The sequence below is a fragment of the Macaca nemestrina genome, chromosome 19 (genome assembly GCF_043159975.1).
Source record: "Macaca nemestrina isolate mMacNem1 chromosome 19, mMacNem.hap1, whole genome shotgun sequence".
In the NCBI taxonomy this organism is placed as follows: domain Eukaryota; kingdom Metazoa; phylum Chordata; class Mammalia; order Primates; family Cercopithecidae; genus Macaca; species Macaca nemestrina.
The window spans coordinates 79432787-79449851 of NC_092143.1; the positions used below are offsets into that span (position 1 = coordinate 79432787).

General features: G+C 43.9%; 2 long non-coding RNA genes across 6 annotated transcripts in view; one reads left to right on the forward strand and one right to left on the reverse strand.

The window, feature by feature from the left end:
• Nucleotides 1-17065, reverse strand: part of LOC105478870 (uncharacterized) — a 64424-nt gene that overhangs the window by 8397 nt on the left and 38962 nt on the right. For both annotated transcript variants that reach the window (XR_011617125.1, XR_011617124.1), the window contains exons 5-7: nucleotides 16298-16745; nucleotides 15889-16040; nucleotides 592-12154 (exon numbers count right to left, since the gene is read on the reverse strand). This is a non-coding gene — a long non-coding RNA (uncharacterized lncRNA). The remainder of the gene's footprint in view (nucleotides 1-591; nucleotides 12155-15888; nucleotides 16041-16297; nucleotides 16746-17065) is intronic.
• Nucleotides 1-17065, forward strand: part of LOC139360069 (uncharacterized) — a 31797-nt gene that overhangs the window by 1244 nt on the left and 13488 nt on the right. The window contains exons 1-2 of one of the 4 annotated variants that reach the window (XR_011617126.1): nucleotides 8566-8668; nucleotides 15968-16124. The exons of 1 other annotated variant lie outside the window; for it this stretch is intronic. This is a non-coding gene — a long non-coding RNA (uncharacterized lncRNA). Of the gene's footprint in view, nucleotides 1-8565; nucleotides 8669-13018; nucleotides 13136-15967; nucleotides 16125-17065 lie in introns of those variants that run through there. 2 more of the 4 variants (XR_011617128.1, XR_011617127.1) reach the window with 2 other exon arrangements.

Genomic DNA, 17065 nt, shown 5'->3' on the forward strand with positions numbered 1-17065 from the left:
AAATCTAGAATAAGCAAAATGAATGTACAAAAAAAAGAGAGCTATCCATCAAAACAATGATGATACCAAAAAAATCAGATTGATGGTGCCTCTGGGGAGGAAGGAATGGTGGGAATTAGCTGGCATAAGGGACTTTCTGGGATTACAGTACCATTCTATGCCTTGACAGGGGTTTGGGTTATACAGATTTAGGCAACTACCAAAATTCAACAAATGATAACCTTAAATATTTGAGCATTGCATTGATTGTAAAATTTACCTCAAAAGAAAAAAGTTAAATGGATTGATGGATGAATAGAGGGATGGAAAAATAGATACATATGTGATAAAACAAAGACAGTAAAAAATAGTAAAGTCTAGGTGGTTGTTATATAGATGTTCACTTTAAAATTCCTTCAACTTTTCTTTGTGCCTGAAAATTTCATAATATAAAGTGATGAGAAAAATTGTGTTAAATGAATAGGGCAAGATGCTAGTCTTAGACAGGCCAAAGTACTAGAACGGGGACTCAAGTACAAGGTTATAGGACAAGACCAGTTAAACAGGGGAATAATAGTAATAATGGCCATCATTTATTTATTGGATACTCACTGTACGGGGCCCTGAACAGGGCACTTCTCGAAACTCAGCTTGCTTAAGCCTTCTAACATACCCATTTTACAGATAAGACACTAAAGGTTAGAGAACTTATGTAATTCATCCTAAGCCCCACCCCACAGCCAGAAAGTGGGTGAGCCAAGGTTGAGCCCTGGCCTATCAGATCCCAGGCAGCTTATCCATCATGCTGTTCCTCCTTTGCTACACTTCAAAGGGAAGGCTGGAGCTGCTTACTTGAACCAACAGCTTTTAAGATTAGAGCAGGGCTGATTTGATGAGTCACTGGAATATTAGAGTCCAGTCATGTGTTGCTTAACAATAGGGATACATTCCAAGACTGCATCCTTATGCAATTTCATCATCATGTGAACCCATGGAGTTCATTTACACATACCTAGATGGGGTAGCCTACTACACAGTTAGATTATATGCTATAGTCTAATGCTCCTAGGACACAAACCTGTATAGCAAGTTACCGTACTGATTATTGTAGGCAATTGAAACACAATGGTAAATATTTTATGTATCTAAACATTTCTAAACATGGGAAAGGTACAGTAAGATTTGATATAAAGTTTAAAAAAAAAAGATACTCTTGTATAAAGCATTTGCCATGAATGAAGTTTGCAGGACTGGAGGTTGCTCTGGGTGAGTGAGTGGTGAGTGAATGTGAAGGCCTAGGATGTTACTGTATACGACAATAGACTTTACAAACTCTGTACACTCCAGCTACGCTAAACTTATGTTTAAAATACAGTAAGTGTGATATGACTTTACAACAGCTACAATGTCACTAGGCTATAGAAATTTTTCAGCTCCATTATAATCTTATGGGACTATATTTTAAATTCCTTCTGATTGGGCAAAGAATGAACTCCAGGGTCTAGGAGAGGGCTACCAGAACTGAGGTTCTGCAGTATACACTATGCGGCAGGGACCATATCCCTCTCATGTTCCTGCTATAAACCTACAGGGTTATATAGGTTATATACCTATAGGCATTCCACAAATGTTTACTGGTGAATGAATAAATACATACAGAAATAGGAAACCAGACAGATCATTATAAATTCTCAAGCAGGAATGCGACTACGTGAGTGGGAAAATCATCTTTCTAGATCAATCTTATTTCTCTCAAACTACTTCTGAGATTCTCCAAAAGAATGCAACTTCTTTTGAATGGCTTATTCCTGGAAAGGTTTTTTGTTGTTGTTTTTGTTTGGGTTTTTTGTCTGTTTGTTTTTTGCTGACACTAGAGGTATTCTTTGCACATTCTAATGTATGCCAAGAAGTCTGTAAGAGTTGTGAACAGTCTCAGAATCTTGCTTTTGGAAGATCTTTAGAGGTTGTTCAGGCTAGCAGCTTCCCAAATACAGGATAGTAAAAGAGTCTTGTAATCACTTTTCTCCCTCTTTGCAGGAGAAAGAGCAAAGATTCTAACCTGACAGCAATAGAACAAATGAGAACCACAAAAATCTCTTCTTGAAAGATTCTTAATCTGTGGGAGAGAGTTGCTTTATGAGAGGCCAGGGGCCAGAGCAGGCATGGTCCAGGTTCTGAGTGTTCCAGAGAAGACAGGTCTGCCTGTGCCGTCTCTAGATTTGGTTTTCTTAAGTGCTCTGAAGACAGTTCTATATGGTAGGCCGGGTAATGGAAAAAGAATGCCTCGCCTAAAGACACACTCAAAATAATTTTCTATTTCTGGTTTCTTTAAAAACGATGCTCCCAAACTACTCTTTCAATGAGATTAAAGCCTATTTGCTTCTTTGTTCAAAAGGAATGGGATTTCTTATGTATTTAATTGAGGGCCTTTTGGGCTACTTAGATTCTTTTACAGAACTGGAATTCATCAGTAGGTTCTGGTGTTAATGTGGCTGAACAGCTTCAGAACACTCAGTGATTCTCACAAAATCCCAGTGGTGCAGTGTTGTTTTTGTTCACGTTGTGCAAATGAGGAACTAAGACTCAAATAGATGAAATAACTCACAACGTCATTCCGCTGGTACGAGGAAGAACAAGAGAAGGAGAGCTGATCTTCATGCCCAGGTGAGGTCTCTTGACTGTCAGCTTGGTCTTTTCACAACAGAACTTGAGTGCCTGTTTTTCCCAGGTGCTAGCAATTAAAGCACTCCTGCTAATACTCGTCACAAGAATAGCCTGGGAGTCCGAACTCAGCATGTTTGGTTGTTGCTATTTAGATTCATGACTTATTTTGAAGCTGTCAGGCATTCCCTGAGACCTGATGCCAGATTTGTAGTTAAAGGAGAACCATGACCTATCTCCAGAACATTCCCTGTGAGTCTGAATAGGATAGAAGTTATAGATCCCTATGTCTTCACTAAGTTCTTAGTATATTCGGAATAGCTCATGCTTACATCCTTTCTGTCAATCTTCCATCACTCTCTAGAACGTGATGTAAGATCATCAACGAAGCAGAACCACTGGAAAGCAGCTAGAAGGGAGTCAGCCTTTGAGTGGGATGGGCCCATGGTTTCCTTGCCTCTTGCTTCTTCATCATTGACAAGTCAAGGTGCTGGCTAAGTGGAGACTCAAAACAGGAGAATTCACAGACGGTTCAGACAAAAGTAGCTTTTTTTTTTTTTCCTTAAGTGGAATTATCTTGACCAAGTCTGGCAAAGCATATGGAGACCTAACTAAAAATGGCAGCCAAGAAACTATCAGAAGGGTCTATAACCTTTGAAAGAACTCAATAGTACCTGGCCACATCTTCAATCTCTAATGCTAGGGGATGATAAATTATTCAGATGAAATAATCTTGGCTTCCACTCACCACAGCCCAAGAGCATTGATCCACATCATCACTAATGATGATGAGCATCACCAATCCACAGAGGTCTTCATGATGAGATGCCAACATGAAATGGAGGAGTGACAGCATCTCTGCTTTAGACTGTTTACCCCTTCCTCACCCTGAGATTTCACATGCTCTTCAGCGGGCCTCCAGGAGTGAACTGTTCTTCCTGCTACCTCAAACAGCAACATGAGGATCAATTATCTACCTATATTCCCTGTTGGGCTCAGCATTTGGGGTAGCAAAGGACTGATTCAGATCCCCCTGCTGGTATGAAAGACAAATCCATTATCTCACGTCCATACCAGTGCTTTTAACATCTAGATCAGTGCTTTTAAAACTTAGATTTGCCTAAGAATTATCCATGTATCTTGTTAAAATGCAGATTCTGATGCACTAGGTCTTATTGGTAGATACTCTGCCTTTCTAGCAAGCTCCCAGGTGATGCCAATGGTCCTGGTCTATGGATCACTCTTTGGAAGGCAAGGAACTACATGACTATGAAAAGTAGGCCCACCCTCTAGACTCTCTCCACCCGGGTCTAACCTGTACATTATAGCAATATCACACCTCTGCTCAAATCCACTTTCTCTCTCTTTTTTTTTTTTTTTTCAGACGAGGTCTCGCTCTGTTGCCCAGGCTGGAGTGCAGTGGCACGAACTGGGCTCACTGCAGCCTCTGCCTCCCCGGTTCAAGCGATTCTCATGCCTCAGCCTCTGGAGTAGCTGGGATTACAGGTGTGTGCCACCACACCCGGCTAATTTTTGTATATTTTAGTAAAGACAGGGTTTCGCCATGTTGGCCAAGCTAAATTCACTCTTTTGCCTGACATTCAAGGTCCTGTACAAACTGATCCTACTTGCTTTGTAACCTTTTCTGTCATTGCTCTCTTCTCATGATCTGCATCTCAAGCAGGTTGAACTATTGCTGCTTCCCAGACATACTGCCACTCTGCCTTTATTTTGCTCTTTCTTCTACCTGGAATGTTCTTGCCCACCTCTTTCAAGGCCCAGCTCAAGTGCTGCCTCCTCTATGAAGCCAAATGAGTCCCTCCAGCCAGAGGCCTTCTTCCTTCCTCTGGCTACTGATATCACTTTATAGCTATTTCTCTTGGGGACTCTATCACTATCTGTCTTAAACTATGACTTGTGGACCATGTCTTTTATCTTGTCTCTACTATTATTCTTTGTAAACTTTCTTAGGGCAGGTTCTGTTTTGGTTTGCTTGTAACATATAGACACTTATCACAATGAATTACACATAGCAGGTACTTGGAAGTAAGTGCGCGTGTGTGTGTATATCAGTTAATTTTATCAGAGTACGATTTAAATCAATAAAATGCATAGATTTCAACTGTACTGTTCATTGAGTTTTGTACCCAAGTAACTACCACCCAATCAAGATAGAAAACTTTTCCATCACCTCAGAACACTCTATTTCCTGTTCCAGCCAATCCCCTGCAACAGCTCCCCTCCCTAGCTAGAAAATAACTGTTCAGATTTCCACCAGCATAAACTGGGAAAATAACTGTTCAGATTTCTACCAGCATAAACTGGTTTTGTCTCTTCTTGAATTTTACATAAGTGGAATTATAGAAAACCTACTCCTTTATCTGGCTTCTTCCACTCAACATAATGTCCATGCTGCCACACTTTGGAAATAGCTTCTTAAATAATTCACTGATGGGGGCGATGGAAGCGTTGGTTTAGTGAAATCAGACTGGCCTGGGGACTTTCCTGAATTCAAGGACATTTTGGACTTTCTGTGCTTGCTTCCTGCCTGATGTCCACCTGTTCACTAAATTACTGAAGCTCCTTGAAGCCTTGTCGCTCTTTCTCTGCCAGCACTTCTGCCTCCTCCACAGTGCCCATGTGTCTTCCCACTATTGCCAGCAAAGGGCTGTCTCCCGACTGCCTTCCCTACCAGCTCCCTAAGACTCTGTTGCTGAGCTTCAAGGTTCTGTGTTCCCTCGGATTGGCTCTGTCTGTTGGAAAAGATGTGCTCTCCACTGTTGGTTTCTGTTTGTTTGTTTTTGTTTTTGGCAATCAGCTTTTCTTCTTTGAGGATGAGGGTGGGTCACCCTCTGAGGCTCAGCCAAAGTCACCCATCCAGTGTCCTCCATGCCCATGACCTGCTATGGCTCATATCAATTCTTTGGCAAGAGGCAAATGCAACTGGAGCCCCCAGTGGGTTGCTGGCCCTGGAGTCTCCTGCGTGCTGCGACCTGGGAATTCTCACCAGACCTCACCTGAAGTCAGCTTGCTCCCCTCTGCCAGGCCACATGGCCCAGCAGTGGTGACAATGGCAGTAGGCCATTCCTGGCTAACAGACTCATGCTTGGTCTGGTTCTTAGTGTATGTTGGGCTGAAAAGAGCAAGCATTGCTTCCTTCCCATCATAGTAGTCACAAAGGGCTTATTCTCATATCTTTTATTAACTTCGCTGTTGTCTAGGTCAGAGTTGCCTCTCCGGGTCTATGTGTGACTGATAGGGTGAGAATGAGGCCCAGACTGGACAAGTCCTAAATTGCGGCTCCAGAAAAGGAAGGCCAGGCCTGCACCTCCTGACACTGGGACGTATGGCTGAGATGTGAGCAAAACGCCAGGTGCCACCCACAGTGAATTATCTTAATCTGGGAATAAGGAAAGACAGCCATAGGGTCACTCTGCCATTTTGCACTTTTTTTGTTTTGAGACAGAGTCTCTGTTGCCCAGGCTGGAGTGCAGTGGCACAATCATGGCCCACTGCAACCTTAAACTCCTGGGCTCAAGACAGCCTCTCACCTCAGCCTTCTAAGTCGCTAAGATTACATGTATACACCATCACGCCTGGCTAATTTTTAATTTTTTTCTGCAGAGACAGGGTCTTACTGTGTTGCTGGGGCTAGTTTTGAACTCCCCTGGCCTCAAGTGATCCTCCTGCCTGGACCTCCCGAAGCGCTGGGACTACAAGCGTGAGCCACCACACCCAGCCCATTTTGCACTTTATGGGATTTCATTTCCTGATTGCTCCTGAAGGACATGTGTTCCTAATAATGTGGAACGCCCACATAACCCTTGCAGCCCTATGAGGTCAGCATTGTTATTCCTGTCTTAGGAAACCACAGCCCAGAGAGGGTGCTGACCTGTTCCTGGTTGTGTAGCACAAATGGCAGATCCTGGATTTACACAGGCCTGGCTCCAAGCTGTTCCTACCACTCCATCACCCTGCCTTTCTGTCTGGCTCCTGGAAGGTGATTACCATGTCTCTGATCTCATATATCCCATCAAAGTGCTTAGATGTGCTGACCACAAAGCTCTTCTCGGCTCCTTACAGCACTTAGTGGTGGGAAGCCAAGAAGGAGCTAGTACCTTTCCCCTCCCCGCCAAGAGGTCGCTGGAGCTTGCGGTTCCCGCCCATATGCATTAGCCTCTGCTGCATGACTTGATATTTGCGGTATACTGACAAGACCTATTGTATTAGTTTGCTAGGGCTGTCGTAACAAAGGACTGCAGACTTGGCTTAAACAACAGAAACTTATATTTTCACAGTCCTGGGAGTTGGGAAGTCCAAGATCAACCCTGTCAGCAGCGTTGGTTTCTTCTGACACCTCTCCCTACCTAAGCTTGGAGATGGCCATTTTTGGAGTTGGCTTAGCAATGGCCATTTTTCCCCCTATGTCTTCATATCATCTTCCTTCTGTGCAAATTGTGTTGTAATATTCTCTTATAGGACACCAGTCATAGTGGATTAGTGCTTTAATTGTTTTAACTTAATTACCTCTTTAAATACAAATATAGCCACATTTTGAGGTACTGCGAATTAGGACCTCAACATACACATTTTGGGGGAACACAGTTCAGGCTGCAACACCTATCCAAAAGTATTTGCCATTCCAGGGTTACGACACATTTCAAATTCCTACCATTGGTCCTCTGAGCTAGAGTTTCGTTAAAGTGCAAACATTTTAACAGAAGGAAAGAGTATGGAAACACAGATTCCTACTAACATTGCAGTCATTTTTCCCTATAAATTACTCAGCCCAGTGCCAAGCCTGCTGAGATGGCCTTAGGGCAAATTATTTGAGAATGAGGGAAGAAATTAAGGAATAAACTATAGGGTTCTGCCCAAGAGCCTGGGACAACATGTGGTACCGTATTGAGCTGTGGCTTCATGGATGGAGTGTAGAGGGATGAAAGATGCTGACAGAAACTAAGATAAGATTTACCCACTTTTAGGATTTTGCTGGGCACTGTGTGGTAGAGTGTTAAGGTATGAATTTTGGAATCAGGCAGAACAGGATTTGCTGGTCACCAGCTGTGAGCCCCTGGGCAAGTTGCTTGAGCTATCTGGATCTGTTTCCACTGAGCACAGTGGGGAGATATTAACGCCACGCTCCTGGAGTTGTGATGATGAGCCATCCTCCATTGGGCAGGGAAAGCATGGAGCATAACAATAGCGCACAGAGATGTTCAGGAAATGAACCTCATGCACTGCTCCAACACTCCATCAGAGTACACACAACAACCTAGATCCCAGAAGATATTTCCGAAGTGATGTGGAAAACTTCCTTCCTCACTTCGAGTGGAACCAGGATATCCCAGAGAAAGAGCAACCCAGCCGCAGACCTGAAATTCAAAGCAATAACCAGGACCAAACTAGTAAGCAGATTCCAGAAGAATGAGAACTTTCCAGTGTCTGACCTGGCCCTCCGATGGAGAGGGCCCCTGCTAAGAGGTGGCCTGGAACACTCTGAGGTGGGGACAAGGCACTTCATTTTGAACTTGAACCCCAAAGTCCACGAGTCCAAGCTGAAAAGTTAACCCCAGAGCAAACCACGCCACAAAAGACCACAACGTAAGGGCTAAACAGCCCCGACAATCCAGAAGCCAAATCACTGGGAGCTGTTAATCCAGGAGGGGAACCAAGGCCAAAAGCCACACTGAGATCAGAAAGCAAAGGTGCTCCCAGCCAATGGGACCAAAGAGGAGCAAGGCAGTGATAGACTCTGGAACCAGCAGGAAAACCAGCTGCCACCAGCTGCCTGTGGCTGAGAGTGGAGCCACATTATATGCCCTTTAAGAGTGAATATGCAAATTAAACCCATTATGACCTGCAGAGAGTGAGAAAAGACCATGTCACAGCACGTGCCACCCACCTCCTGCACCCAGTGGGCCTGTGCCTTGGCATGAGCAGGGAGTGGAGCTAGGGCTCTGCTATCTTCGAGGACAGTCTCAGCATCTGGGGCAGTTCACCTGGTGAGCATCTTGCCATCCTGAAGGTGATTTTGTTGATACAGATTCAAATTTTTCATATAAAATGGCCTCTAAACGCAAGTCAAACACTGCATCCGATGCTCAGCTCAAGGGGGCAATACTAACAGTGTGCAATTTTTACCACATGTACTGGCCAGACAACCTGAATCCTGTGAAAGTCTACTCTGTATTTGGTACCTATGAATGCAGGCGGGGGCAGATCCTGAACTGTGAAAAATAAGTATTTGTTGTTTAAGTTACCTAATCTATAGTATTTTTGTTATATAGCAGCCTGAACTGACTCAGACATAGAGTAGTCAAATTCCGAGAGACAGAAAGTAGATTGGTGATAATCAGGGGCTAGAGGAAGGAACACAGAGTTGGTGTTTAATGGATACAGTTTTACTTTGGGAAGATGAAGAAGTTCTGGAGAGGAATAGTGGTGATGTTTGCACAAGAATGTGAATGTATTTATTGTCACTAAACTGCACACTTAAAATGGCTAAACACTAAATTTTATGTCATATAAAATAACATATGTATTACCACAATTTTTTTTTTAAGAATTGGTACTGTGTAACTAATAGACATTCCCCTCACCAGGAAATCTCTGACCAAACAGCTCAATTAGGTTAAGAACTATGTGCTCAGCAAGTGTATCTACTGGTGTGTTTTGTGGCCATTTTGGCTTTGCCTCCGCTTCCGTTGGAATTGAAGATGCCCAGCCTGTCAGCTGAGCTGCGGGTGGGATGGTTTGTCCCAGCTTTGCAAGGTTAGCCAGAGAGGACTTCGTGTGTCTGAGGCTTCTCCCCTTTACCAATAGTGGCAGTCGGGGAGATGCCTCTTTGGTCCTGGTATTTTCTTCCACGCAGAAACAATCTTAACAACCAGGCCATTCTGGCCTCTGGTCTTCCTCACTTCTGCTCAGCAAAAGTGGAGTGGCCTCTGCCGTGAGGGAGAGCCTCGTGTACCCAGCCCCTTGCTGTCTGCATCTGCTTGGGAGCAGTCCCACTGCAGGAAGCCCACCTTCTGCTCCACATTCCCCGTGCCTGCTGCCTCGGCCTGGGCCTGCCTGGTTGCTGGGCTGTTGTGATCAGAAGCCCCCATGCCTGTAGATCTAACCCTCCTCCTCACATACCATCCTCATCGGTAGGAAAGGTGCTAGGTTGGTCTCTGTCTGCCAACTCCTTTGTCTTTTCTCAATTCGTTCAGAACTTGGGTGGCAAGAGCAATACCGGCGGGAGGCTCAGAGATCTAAACATCATTTCTCATTGTGTTCCTGAAACCACCAGGGGCTGAGTTGCTACATTCCTCTGAGGACATTGTCATGCTCTGGGTCTCATCTCAGCCCAAACAGAGGGGAAGGCAGCCTGGGAAGCAGGGTCCTCCGTCTGGAGCGGAGCTCACCCACTGAGGTGCGCAAGTCCCGCCAGCCGGACTCCAGAGCAGCTGCTGGAAGGACACTCTGCCCTGGAAGGATAGAACATGACACTGGGGGGACCAGGTCACACACAAACAAGACAGCCTGGCCAGAGGAGGCAGCAGAAAGCTCAAACATGGTGGTTCTTTTTCTATTGCTGGGTAACAAATTATCAGATATTTACCAGCTTAAAACAACCTGTGTTTATGATCGCACAGCGTCCATGGGTCTGGAGTCTATGGAAGGTGGGGCTCGCCTGTCACCTTCAGATCCAGCCCGGGGCAGAGTTCCCATGTCAGTCCTTGCTGAGCAGACAGCATTTCAGCAACAATCTCAGTCTCTGACCTGGGGGGTTTAGAATTAAGTCAGTGATCTGGGATATAGAGGCCTGGTCACAGCAGGCTGGGTCCTCAGCTCAGGGTCTCGCAGGCTGCAATCCAGCTGCCAGTCAGGCAGGTGGGTAACAGTCAGCACACACCTCTTACCACCACAGGGCCCCCCAGGGATCCATGAATGCCTGGAGATGGGCGGCTGATGGGAGGCAGCAGGTTACAAACCCCCACAGGGTACGATTCAGAGGCCTTGGGTAACATAATCAGACAGAAGATAGAAAGAAGGCACAAAGTCATGTACAAGGCCAGTCTGGAAGCACACAGCGTACCTCTTCTGGGGCTCGGGCCAGCAGAGCAGCAAAAGAGAATCATACCTGAGAGAGACGAGGGAGCCTGCCCACTGTGACCAGGCCTCTGTATCCCAGATCACTGACTTAATTCTAAATCCCCTGGGTCAGGGGCTGAGATTGCTGCTGAAATACTGTCTTGTCAGTGAGGACTGATGCAGGAACTCTGCAGGGCTGGATCTGAAAATGACAGGCAAGTTCCATCTGCAAGGAGTGGGAAGGCAGAGGCCACCAGATGCCTTTAAGCTTTTACTCTTGACCCTGACTTCTCCAGATGAGCTGCTCACCTAAACCTTTGCTCTCCTGATGGTCCTCATTCTACCAGCTTTGTGCTCCTAAACCTCCAGGCTGCTTTTTCTACCTATGCTGCCTTAGACTGCCAACTGATGACAAATTGTCGGCCTCGACTTCTCTGCTTTTTTCTTCTTCTTCACTTCTGAGGTCTTTGCTCCTGATGAAAGGCTGGTGTTGAAAGGATTCCAGCCACAGCCTGGACCACACCCCAGGAGCCAGTCTGTCGATGCTCTTGTCTGAGTACCTTTCTCATAAATCAGCCAGGGAGGGGTTCAGTCTGCATCCTGGCCAGAGATCGATGATGCTAATGGCGTCTGGTCCATTAGAGGTGGAAGAGTTACAGCCTGTGCAAGTCTGCAGCGAATTGCACCATCAGCTCTGCCAGGTACAGACTCTGGGAATATTCCTTGGTAGTTCTCTGGTCACTCAGAACAGGGCACAGTAGAAGGAAAAACCTTGTCACAGGGCCCTCTGACAGACGGTTCTGTCCTATGCCAGGTTCCTCGTCCTTCCTAGTCCTAGGGACACAACCCCTTGCAGTCATCCCATAAAGTAGTTTTCTTGATTATTACTGTAATAGAACTGTCTGTAGACAGTCATCCTTCTCCCAAAGTCTGTAGCCACTCTGCAAATTATCCTCACAGAGCACTTTAAGCTGGACCACTCCAAGGATGAGGACCTGGAGGAAGCATCTGGATAGATACAGCCTGTGCCGTGCTGCATTGGGAGGGCGTCATCCCAGTGTGGTTCCAGGATCATGGCTCTTGGAAATCCCAGTAAGGATGCCTTATTCTAGAAAATAAGCTTTATGGTTAGCAAAGATGACTATGTTCTCCTTATTAATGGGTACCATTGGAAGATAGCGCATCCCTGGACCTACTCCCTAGGTCACTTCCATGGTAAGGCTCCAGTCCCTCCACACAGGTTCACTCAGGAACATCTCTTATTATCCAGGCAGCAAGATCCTATTTGCCACGTTGTATTCTCTTAGACCCATCTTTTAGCAGCTGTGACTTATGCACATCTTCATCTCTAGGGTATCAAAATCCAAGATCTCTAAATCAAATGTAGGCGATGGCTGGAATTTCCCCATCCTGTGGGCAGCAACTTTTGGGAACACTGACAAAATAGAAGAAAAAAAGAGGCTGGATTCTATTTGCATCTTAACACCAACGGCTGAATGAAGCCCTGACTCCCCGTTTTGATGTGCTACCAAGTTTGAATCATGCTGACACATGCCCATCTGTCAGGTGGAATAATGGGGGTTTGAGTGGCTTGATTGTAGCCCAAGGATTAAAGTCCTGCTGAGTTACCTGGTGTTGAGTTAAGGCAGTAAAGAGAATGCTCTTCTCTGCCTAAACCAAAGCAAAGACAGAGCTTTTTCTGCTAATGGCAACTCCTAGCCACAGATCTGTTGCTAAAAGGAAAACAAGCCCATCTCCTGTTTGTTCTTTAATAGCCTCATCTCTGATGTAAGCAGCCTTCCCACCTCCAGAAACTCAGCATTAAAGTGACATCATTGAAATTTGCCATAAATACTACAAGCACTTTTTTCAAAATGATCTGGTTTATGAGCAGGGTGGCATAGCCATAACAAGCACCCCTTTCAATACCAACGAATTCTATTTGAAATAGCCTGTTCATTATTCCATCCGAGGGTCTCTCACCCCTCCTACTTGAAATGCAAAGCAGAATTTTTAAGATTTTGAACTCTGAAGTCAGACATAACTAGATTCAATCCCAGCTCTGAAAATCACCATGGGGTGTGAAAGTTACAAAACATGTCATCAAAATTTTAACACTCCTTCCATCAAGAGCTGGGGTCCATTGTCCCCTATGCTTGAATCTAGGCTCTGTGACTGCTTTACCCAATAAAGTGCAACAGAAGTTATGGTACCAGTTTCTGGACCCAGACTTTAAGAAACCAGCAGCTTCTGCTTGCTGTCTCCTGGGATGTTCCTCCTCAGCGCCCAGTCATCCTGCTGGGAGGAAGCTCAACAGCTCATGGAGAGGTCCACGGAGAGGAGACCCAGGTCCTCAGGCCCATAGCCCCAGCTGGGCTCCCAGCCAACAGCCAGCACCAATGTGCCAACCCTACAAGTGAGCCATCTTATAAGTAGTCAACTAGCCCCCAGGCTATGAATAATGCTACTGTGAACATTCATCTACAAGTTTTTATGTAGACATATGTCTTCACTTCTCTTGGGTATTTTCCTAGGAGTAGAATAGCTAGACCATATGGTAATTCCATATTTGACCATTTGAGGAACTGCCAATCTGTTTTCCACAGCGGCTGCACCATTTTATATTCCCACTAATGATATATGAAGACTCCAGTTCTCTTTATCCTAGCCAACATATTTTATTATATGTATTTCTGCTTAGAGCTATCCTAGTGTGAGTGAAGTGGTATCTCATTGTGCTTTTGATTTGCATTTCTCTGATAGCTAATGATATTGAGCGTCGTTTTATGCACTTATTGGTAATTTGCATATTTTCTTTGGTGCATGTCTATTAGATCCATTGCCCATTTTTTAATTGGGTTGTATGTCTTTTTATAATTATTTGTATATCCTAGATATTTAACAGTTATTTGTATATTCTAAATATCAGTGTGCAAATATTTTCTCCCATTCTATGGGTTGTCTTTTTTTTTTTTTTTTTCTGAGACAGGGCCTTGCTCTGTTGCCCAGGCTGGAGTGTAGTGGCACAGCTGTAGCTCACTGCAGCCTCAAACTCCTGGACTCAAGTAATCCTTCTACCTCAGCCTCCTGAGTAGTGTGGACCACAGGCATGAACCACTGTGCCCAGCCCTTTTTTTACTTTCTTGATGGTCTCCTTTGAACCGCAAAAGTTTTTGGTTTTTATGAAGTCCAATTTGTCTATATTTTTTTTGGCTACTTGTGCTTTAGGTGCCATATCTAAGAAACTATTGCCTAATCTAAGGTCACAAAGATTTACATCTATTGGTTTTTTTTTTTTTTTTTTTTGAGACGGAGTCTCGCTGTGTCTCCCAGGCTGGAGTGCAGTGGCGTGATCTCGGCTCACTGCAAGCTCCGCCTCCCGGGTTCACGCCATTCTCCCGCCTCAGCCTCCCAAGTAGCTGAGACTACAGGCGCCCGCCACCACGCCCGGCTAGTTTTTTGTATTTTTAGTAGAGACGGGGTTTCACCTAACAAATGTTATAGTTTTAGCTTTTACAGTTAGACTTTGATCCATTTTGAGTTAATTTTTGTATATGATGTGAGGTAAGGCATCCATTTAATTTTTTTACATGTGGATATCCAACTGTCCCAGAACCATTTATTAAAAAAACTATTCTTTTCCCCATTGAGTTATCTAGGCACCCTTGTTGAAAATCAATTGACTGAAAATTTGAAGGTTTATTTCTGGACTCTCAATTGTATTCCATTGGTCTATATATCATTCCTAATGCTACTAACACACTATCTTGATTACTATAGCTTTATGGTAAGTTTTGATATCAGGAAATTGAGTCTTCCAACTTTGTTCTTCTCTTTCAAGATTATTTTGGCGATTCTGAGTCTCTTGCATTTCCATATGAATTTTAGGATGATTTTATCAATGTCTGCAAAGAACCCAGCTGGAAATTTTGATGGAGATTGCACTAAATAACTCTACAGATCATTATGGGGAGTGTTGCCATCTTAGCAATATTAGGTGTTCTGATTCTTGAACATGAGGTGTCTATTTATTTATTTAGATCTTCTTTAACAATGTTTTGTAGTCTTCAGAGCATTTAAGTTTTGTACTTCTTTTGTTAAAAATATACCCAAGTATTCCATTCTTTTTGATGCTATTGTAAGGGACAGTTCTTGCTGTTTTTTCAGTACTAAGAAGGCCTTCCTTGCTAATGGTTCTAAGATAGAACACAGATATTTCAAACTACGTAGGAGTTTTAGGCTTCTGGTTAAACTTTAGCTATTTTACAGTTAATCAACTGGAAATAAACTACATAATAAAGACTTTTCCTTTGCCCTACTCCAATAGGGTCTAACAAATTAAATTTATATTTTCAAGGAGCTTACTTTTCGTTTTATTTACTTTTGTTTCTCAGTTCAAATGCAATCAGCAGGAAAACAAAATGTGGCCCACTATGCTTTCCTCAGACCTATGTTAAATAACCTTACTTTAAAGAAACATAAGGCAGAAGTCCTTTCCCAGCTACTTTCCTTGAAAAGAATTCTATCTTTGGGTTATTTCTGTATGCCCTTTCGGCAATGCAATCTTTAGTCTCAACATATGCGGATATCAAGTTTCTTCTTTCTTGGGAATAATTAGAAAAAGCATAAAGTGGAGTTTGGAAATAGAAAAGAGATGATATAAAAGAAGAGTAGTGGGAATTTTGCGAATAAACCTTGACAGAAATGAAGGGAGCTGACGGCAGGGCCTTTTGTGCCTTGAATAGCTCCTGCTCGGTGAGGAGGGACCTGCTGAGGGACTCTAGTGCCCAGCAGGGCATGGCCTGGCTGTGGCTTCAGGCATCGAAATCAGAAAGAATCCAAAATGGGCTTCTTTTTTTGTTAGCAAAAAGTTTCAAGTATACCAAATTTTAAAAATACATATTTGTCATAATGAACAAATACAATGTACCTCCAGGAACCCACCACCCCAGATTCAACAATCATCAACTCATGATCAATTCATCTATAAACCCACCAATCCCCCACCTCCACCTCTGATTATTTGGAAGAAAATCACAGACATTACATTATTTCACCTACAAGCCTTTCGTTGTATATGTATATATCCATATCTGTATGTGTGTCTGTGTGTGTGTGTATAATTTTAACATTATAAAATATTCAACCAGGTTCAAATTTCTCCATTACCTCATAATTTGTTTTCCTGATGGTTTTTTGGATCAGGATCCAAAAACTTATATGAAGCTTCATGTGTTGTAATTGGTAGATGTTTCCCTTTGAGTCTTTTAATCCATGTTCCAATGAAGATCCAGGCACGAGGAGAAATGCACATGAGTCGTCTGCAACAAAGCAAAATAAATGTGTGTTGTCCCGTGGAAATTGTAGGCAAGGACAGTCTTAACCACTTTCAGCAACCAATAACAGTGAGTATAAATTTCACAGGTCATAGATTCAAAAGCATAAAAATGTAACTTCATTTTACCAATTTTTAACTTGAGCCCCCCCATTCCGTCTTTAGTTTGAAAACTCAACCTAGCCTCAGATAAATTTAATCAAATGCAGTGAAATTTCCATTTTAATCACATTCAGAACATACCTTCCCTGATTTCCTCCTGGAGCTGGTGTGATCCACTTAAATGCAGCTTGTGGTGGTGGGGAGGAGCTTATCTGAGCTCCTTCTATTTCATTTTCCCCCTCTGCATTAATTTTTGATTACTGTGTAACAAACTGCCACAAACTTAGCAGACTAAAACAACACTCATTTGTTAGCACAGAGTTCTGTAGGTCAGAAATTGTGCACAGCATGGCTGGCTTCACTGCTCAAGGGAGCAAAGTCCTCTGGAGGCTCTGGGGGAAAATCCACTTCCAAGCTCATTCCTGTTGTTGGCAGAATCCAATTCTTTTTGGTTGTGAGACTGTAGTCCTGGTTTCCTTGCTGGCCTTCAACTGGGAGGTCACCCACATCCTTACACATGAACCCCTCCATTTTCAAGCCAGCAAGGCTGCATCAAATCTTCCATGGGCTTCAAACTTGACTCCCTTATCTGTAGCCAGAGGGAGAAAACTGCTTTTAAAGGGATCATGTGACTAGGTTATTTCCCCCTCCCCACAGATCGTCTCCCTGTCTTCACACCAACTGATGTGGTAACTTAATGGCATCGGCAAAATGCCATCACAGCAGCTTCTAGGTGCATATATACCAGGGACTTGGAACCAGGGTGGGGCGATGGGGTCTCAGAAGTTTGCCTACAATGGTCTCCATGAGACACAGCTGCATCCTTAACTGTCCACGCCATACCTTCTGATGGTGGGTCTCCTCATCCAGTCTTGAGTCCTGCTCTCTCTCTCTGTCTCTCTCTCTGTC